The sequence below is a fragment of the Schistocerca serialis genome, chromosome 2, assembly GCF_023864345.2.
Source record: "Schistocerca serialis cubense isolate TAMUIC-IGC-003099 chromosome 2, iqSchSeri2.2, whole genome shotgun sequence".
NCBI lineage: Eukaryota > Metazoa > Arthropoda > Insecta > Orthoptera > Acrididae > Schistocerca > Schistocerca serialis.
The window spans coordinates 425,894,472-425,901,661 of record NC_064639.1 but is presented as its reverse complement, the minus strand read 5'-3'; the positions used below and the strand labels follow the sequence as shown (position 1 = coordinate 425,901,661).

Genomic DNA, 7,190 nt, shown 5'->3' with positions numbered 1-7,190 from the left:
GTGCCTCTCCAATAGGAACCGAAAACATTTCATCGCAAGGTCATAGGTCAACCGATTCCTCCATAGAAAAACATGTCTGATATATTCTTTACGACACTGGTGACGGCTTGTGTGTCACATGACAGGAATATGTTGTCGACCCACCTAACTTGCACACTTGGCGAATGGGTAAAAAGATTCTTCTACCTTGCCCGATTTAGGTTTTCTTGTGGATGTGATAATCACTCCAAAAAAAGTGATGAAAACATAAGAGTTTGTCACATAAACTGCATCAAATGAATGCAACAGTTTCAGAGTCGCACAGTTTTCCCTGTGCTCTGTCAAAACATATGTTTTTTACGTTTTCAAATGTTTCCGTGCGTAGACCGTCAAATTCTGTATATGTCCAAGCAAATCTGAACATGTCCTGGAATTTTGGACAGCGAAGTTGATTATGTGTGAGTGTCTGAACTTTGATAATTATCTGAAAATAAAAAATTAAAATTTTCACCAGAGAGAAAATTTGAACCTAGGACCTATCGTTCCACAGCTGCTGACGCTAACCACGGGACCACGGCGCTCGTAAGCTAACACATTCCTTGACGTTGCCTACCTTGCGCATGGACTACTCAGTTTGTATATTTTGCTTATTTTTTCATAGTTCCACACAACTTCTTCCTGTTTTCTCGATTGATCTGTGTTCAGTTTTTCAAGGCCTATCCCTGTGCCAGCTTATAACTAAATCTGAGGGGGGGTGCGATGGGCAGGTTCCCTTGTGAAAGCCTGATCCAGCTCTCGAGGCTGGACAAGATCACCTTCCTCCAGGTACTGGAAACTAGCGCTGGCATCCACTTTAACCGCAGGATGAGCCCAAGGGCACGGCCAGCCATGACAATATCTTACATGTTGGTACAAATATTTCGATAAATGATGAACTACGAAAATAAAATTGGCTGAGACAACTTGGTCGTGGCATTAATTACGGTTACGATATGACAAATGTAACTTGAGATTGAATTACAGTAGCGTTTGCAAAAACAGAATCCGCAGAAAGATTCGTTGACTTTGTTTGACGTTGTATCTAAAGTACGTAATTAGTATTAAACACATGTGTACAGAACTACTTTGCAACCCCTTCTCTTTTGTGACTGGACAGGTCACTGTTACGCCGAACGCACACAGTCCCAAGAGCCTTCAAATGAATTGGAGACAAGCGACTTTAAATGGAGCTAAATGATCAATTCCGAGGAACTGTTGTCATGTCACGATATTAATTCTCGCATAGGACATCCTGCTACGACAGTGTCGTCTAAATATAACATAAATAGATGAAGATATGCGGACATCAGCTTTTATGGACCACACTGTGTGACCAATAATTAATGATTGCCACCTTGTTCACTTGGTCGTGCAATACAGTGTACTTGTGCTTGCGGTGTTGACGCGACTCTAGACGATGTGTCAGTACGGACAGCTAAACGTCGTCCGCGGAGGGTTCAACTGGTAGCAGGTATATATTATCTCACCCACTTCCATTGTCCAAAAAACGCAAGCGTATCGTATTGTAATGGGTTTCTGAATGTTTTCGCTGATCAGTAGAATGGCGATATGTACACTGGTGGTAAAGAAACGTAACACCAAAAAGTAATTAATGTAGAGTAATGAAATTTCGGGATGCATCTGTCTAGGTAACATATTTAAGCGCTTAACATTGCGAGATGACAAGCGTGAGATTTACATTGCAAATGTGAAATGCTGGTACGTTAATAACCGGTGTAAACGCCAGAATTTGAATGCAGTGTACAGACGTGCATGCATTGTGTTGTACAAGTGCCGGATGTCAGTTTTTGGGAAAGAGTTCCACGCGTGTTATGCTTGGTCGATCAGTACAGGGATGGTTAATGCTGGTTGTGGATGATTCTGGAGTTGTCGTCCGATGATGTCCCATATGTATTCGATTGGAGACAGATCTACTGATCGACAAGGCCAAGGCAATATGTCAGAACATTTTAGAGCAGGTTGGGTTGCAACAGCAGTATGTAGGTTAGCATTATCCTGTTGGAAAACACCCCCTGGGTTGCTCTTCACTAATGGCAGTACAGCAGGTCGGATCACCAGATTGACGTATAAATTCGTGGGGCAACCACGAAAGTGGTCCTATGGTCATACTAAATCGCACCCCAGGCCATAACACCAGGTGCAGGTGTATCTAGCACGTAGACAGTTTGGTTGCAGGCCTTTACCTGATCTTCTAATCAACACACGGCTATCGCTGGTGCGAAGGCAGAAGCAGCTTTCATCAGAAACGCAACAAACTTCCACCCTGCCCCCAATGAGTTTATATAAGCAGAACAAAATAAAGTGTTACAATAATCTTCCTATGAAGAAAGAAAAGTGTATAACATTTTCTTAATTATATGAAAGAAAGTATTACACAAATAATTGACTATCATTACAAGACGCAGCTCGAACAGTAATTAGCCGATATGCCACTAATAAAAGACCAACCACTCCTCCACCTGCAGGTGGGAGAGGAAGGAATCAGACACGTACTTCATTACCACATGACCAGTGAATATTAGCATTCAGGGACCTCCACTGCTATCCGTCGAGGTATTCTGGACACGTACAGGCGCTGTATGAAAATACGTGCCTGCAGGGCTGTGGGTGTGGATCAGCTCTGACAAATATGACGTCCCTGGTTACGCACGATTCAATGACAGCAGCGGGGTAATTATGTCGCACAATTACGCTTCCTCTACCGTGAAAGGCACACGCTAAGCTTTGTCCACAAATGCGGCACCCAACGAGGCCACTGCGAAATATCTGTACGGCGACCTCAAAAGGTTTTCCACGCTTCTGCATGTCCTGCGTGTCGTACCGCTCTCCAGTATGCTTCACTGCGGATAACGGAGCTTTTAATCAAGAGTATATACGCTGTTGTACATTTAATGAAGAAGAATCCACAGTGTCATCGCTTGTTTTATGTGAGAACGTCAATTTACCTCGTCTTGTAGTCAATACAGTGGGTATTACTTCGAAAAGAATAACCTAAAACAGGGGTAGTCAAACTTTTTTACCTACCGTCCATTTCTGTATGCCTGCTAGTAAAAAAAATTTCCAACCATACACCGATTCCTAAGTAATTGTGATTTATAAAGTAGGGAATTAAGCCAACGGCCTTGTCGCAGTGGTAACACCGGTTCCAGTCAGATCACCGAAGTCAAGCGCTGTCGGGCTGGGCTAGCACTTGGGTGGGTGACTGTCTGGTCTTCCGAGCGCTGTTGGCAAGCGGGCTGCACTCAGTCCTTGTGAGGCGAACTGAGGAGCTACTTGATTGAGAAGTAGCGGCTCCGGTCTCGTAAACTGACTAAACACGGCCGGGAGAGCGGTGTGCTGACCAGTTGCCCCTCCATATCCTCATCTAGTTACGACTGTGGGCTGAGGATGACACAGCGGCCTGTCGATACCGTTGGGCGTGCATGGCCTGTTAGAGGGGAGTTTCCGTTTTAATTAGCTTTAAAGTAACTTTAATTTAGAAAATTTATAAAGCAAAGTTACAGCAAGTTGAGGCACATAATAATAATTACTTACCAATTAATTTATGTCAAAATTTTATGAAAAGCTAATGAAACTGTTTTAAGACCTCAGTCTCCTACCGCCCACCATGAAAGTTACAATGGCCACTAGTGGGCGGTAGAGAGCAAGTTGACTATCACTGGCCAAAAACATGTTACTATAAGCCTATGTGATAGATGATAGATACCATAATATCCACGATACCTCACTATAAAAATAAAGAAAAAACGGCAAGACAGATGTAACGGAAGACTGGCAATATCAGTAAATAGGCAGAAAAAGAGAAATGCAGAATCCCAAATACGCAGCATGCTGTGAACTCCGAGAGACAACTTTAACCAGAGATCATCAAAACTAGGTGACAGTAGTGATGAAGGTACTCTGTCTGAGAGGAAACGGAAGTTCCCTTCAACTCAAGCAAAATTTTGTATCACAATTATTTTCGCTTGTAACTTTCGACGCGGTCGTTTCCGGACCAGAGCCTTAACCTTTCTCCATCCCTCTGAAAGTTTGTAACATCATCACGGAATCACACTACATGAATTTCTTCGGGGCAGATTCCATGAACTTGTACTGCCAAGCCTGGTATTTGAGCACTGCTGATGTCATGACAATTTTTTTATAAAAGCCTTTTGAAGCAATTCAAGTATTTCATTCGAAGCCTGAGGTCTAAATACCTCGTTACTTATAGCTAGTTCTGCTTTCAGGGCGGTCTTTTAATTAGTATTAATTGGTTAAAACGTTCATAACTCTGGTAATTCTTCGACTAGACAAAACCCAATTTAGCTTTGTTAATCATCTGACCAAACGGAATCGTTTGATATGACTCACAATAACATCATGCTTGATTTTTATTTCGGCATTTTCTACCGATTTTCGTTCACGTATGTTTTTACCTTCTCTAGCCTCCTTTAACCCTGTTCAAACAATATATTATAAACACTGTTTGCATGCGAACAGAACCGGCAATTTGAGAGGGCTTGCGAATGTAATTTAGATACGCCAAATTATCCGTATAATGTACCTTCAACATGACTTAAAATTATATGAGTTGCATTTGTAATCTGACATAGGTTTCGCTTGATACCATGGGGATGAATGTCGAACTACCAGAGGAATAGAAGCACCCTCACCTGAAAGCAGCAATAGATGTTGCGGAGCTGTTGACACCATGTCTACCGGAGCAGGAACCAGACTCTTCTATAGTTCCAGGCGTACGTATTTTCTAGATGACACTGTACTGGACTTTCGTTGTGTTAGGATAACAACACTGATGCAGCAAGATGTTTATTTAGGGACGTTTTTACCTTTAGCCAAGACGAGGCGGCCGCCTAGGACACCAAAATTTTAGAGGCAGCAAGGGTGGAAAAAATTAATTTCAAATCAAACTAAAAAACTGAGCTGATAAGAATAAGAAATGAAAAAGCGAGAAAATTAAAATACCGGATTGTTTTCAAAAGCATACGGAACACGTACTTATTAAGTTTACACTTTTTTTGACCAAAGTAAACACGTTGCCGCTACCTACCTAAAAGCTAAAGCAGCCGCTACTGAGTACGAAACGGAAACAAACATGACCCAGATTCATATCTGTCGAGCGCTGGAGCGGGGTACGTGCGCTGGTTTGCGGTCATGTTGCGACTTGACCCCGCGCCTCGCTGTCTCTCTGCATGTTTTTGTCTCTGCAGATCATTTGTCAAGCGGCCGTTGCATTGAGTGGTTCTGTTGTTATTTTCAGGTCTACTATTACTTCCTGTGGATAATCGATCACGTATTTACAAGCTAGGTTTTGTACTCCTCTTTCAACATATCTAAAAGGAGTAAAAGGTAAGTGCAGTTCATAATACCCAAACATAAAAATGAGTTGGTGTCTGTATGTAAATCGGTCTCAGAGTGCCCGAAACTCACAGCAAGAGGAAATAACTACACTGTCTTTTAAGAAACAAATTAGCTGTCTCTTTCTTAAAATTCAGGACAAAAATAAGAAACTTGGGACATTCGTTGTCCTCAGTCAGTTTTAAAGGAATTGAGGACAAATCATGAAAACTGAGGATTGTCCTCAGAAAATTACGACGTCTGGTCATCTTAGTTTAATTATTAAAAGTATAATAGGAGATTTGCATTGTTGTGCCGTCGGATTTTGATGATGGTGTATGGGGGCGAAGGGGGGGGGGGGGATCTTGTCTGGGAGACCGATGGTAGTAAGAAAGAAGAGGCGTCATTTTTCAATTTTCGACTAGGGCGGCAAAGCCCTTAGTAGCGGTGCTAAGTTCAGTGCATCTCACTCGTTTTCTTTTATGGCTGGAAGCCAGGTTAACAACTGCTATGCAATCTTCTTGTTTGTTATTTATAAAGTCAAAAAACATTTTCAAAAATTAAGCCAGCGACCTGCAGCCGCGGACAACCAACGATTACAAGATAAATATGTCCCAGGGAGACATGGATTAGAGATTCTACTTTTTTAGAGGGGACTGGAATAAATGCCACTTCAAGCAAAAATAGGTAGATCTCAATCCTCATATGAAATTAGTCCAAATCATGACTGACCCAATTCTAGACGCTCCGGTACGGAACCGTGCTGCTGCTACGGTCGCAGGTTCGAACCCTGCCACGGGCATGGATGTGTGTGATGTCTTTAGGTTAGTGGTTTAAGTAGTTCTAAGTCTAGGAGGTTGATGACCTCATATGTTAAGTCCCATAGTGCTTAGAGCCATTTGAACAATTTGATGACTGACCCACCTGCCCACTGAACCAGTGGATATGCGCGCTTGAGATCTTCATTTTCTTCGACAGCGATCATTAGGCTTCAGACAAAGTCTGCAGTAGCAGTGAAGAGAACCGGATACCGACGATCCAGTTTGCATTCCGGGTGTGCAACTGCTCACCTTCTTCGCGAGTCACTGTGCCAGGTGGCCTTGCGTTGTTGTTCACAAAACACACTTGGGGCCAAATCGATAGCGTGAAAGACGTCTACGCACTGCCTGGGTCGACATAGCTCTTACACCCCCTCCCACAGCAGATGCCTCCAAAAAGGCACAATTTGGAGGTAACGCTCTTTAAATGGTGAAGTCGATTGCGGGCCACTAGTAAGAGGCAGATCTTCACCGATTTCTTTCTCTCTCCCCGGTCTCACATGCTTTCTTGCCGGAAGGCGATAATACGTGGGCGATCTAACAGTATGGTTGGCGTGACTGCCGCTCATGTTGACAGATTCAACAATGCTTTCAAGCGGCACTGTTTCGTTTACGGCTAGAGACACAGCGCCCTCCGCTTAACTAAACACGGAATGTGGATTTATTGTGCCTCGATTACACAATTGTCTGTGGTTAAAGATTTGCTGTGGTTAGAAATGCATTGAGAAAGTGGTTCCCGACATGAAAAAAACACAAGCTGTGCAAATCTTGAGAGTGTTCGAAAACTTTTTTTGTATGGGTTACTCGGTTCCAGATCCGATCGTACATAGTCTGCAGAGATGTTTTAAAATATTTCTTGTACATTTGTGAATGTAATTGAGCCACTGTATATTCTTGAATACTTTGTTTTGCAATTGTTATTATTAAACAATACTTACAAAATGAACATGCATTCGAAAACTAGTGTAGTGGAACAAGGAGAAGTCATGTCACCTTGTT

General features: G+C 42.6%; 1 pseudogene; it reads left to right on the top strand.

Moving 5' to 3' along the window:
* The first annotated feature begins 3,151 nt into the window (after positions 1 to 3,151).
* On the top strand, positions 3,152 to 3,269 carry LOC126459068 (5S ribosomal RNA; annotated as a pseudogene).
* The last annotated feature ends 3,921 nt before the right edge of the window (positions 3,270 to 7,190 follow it).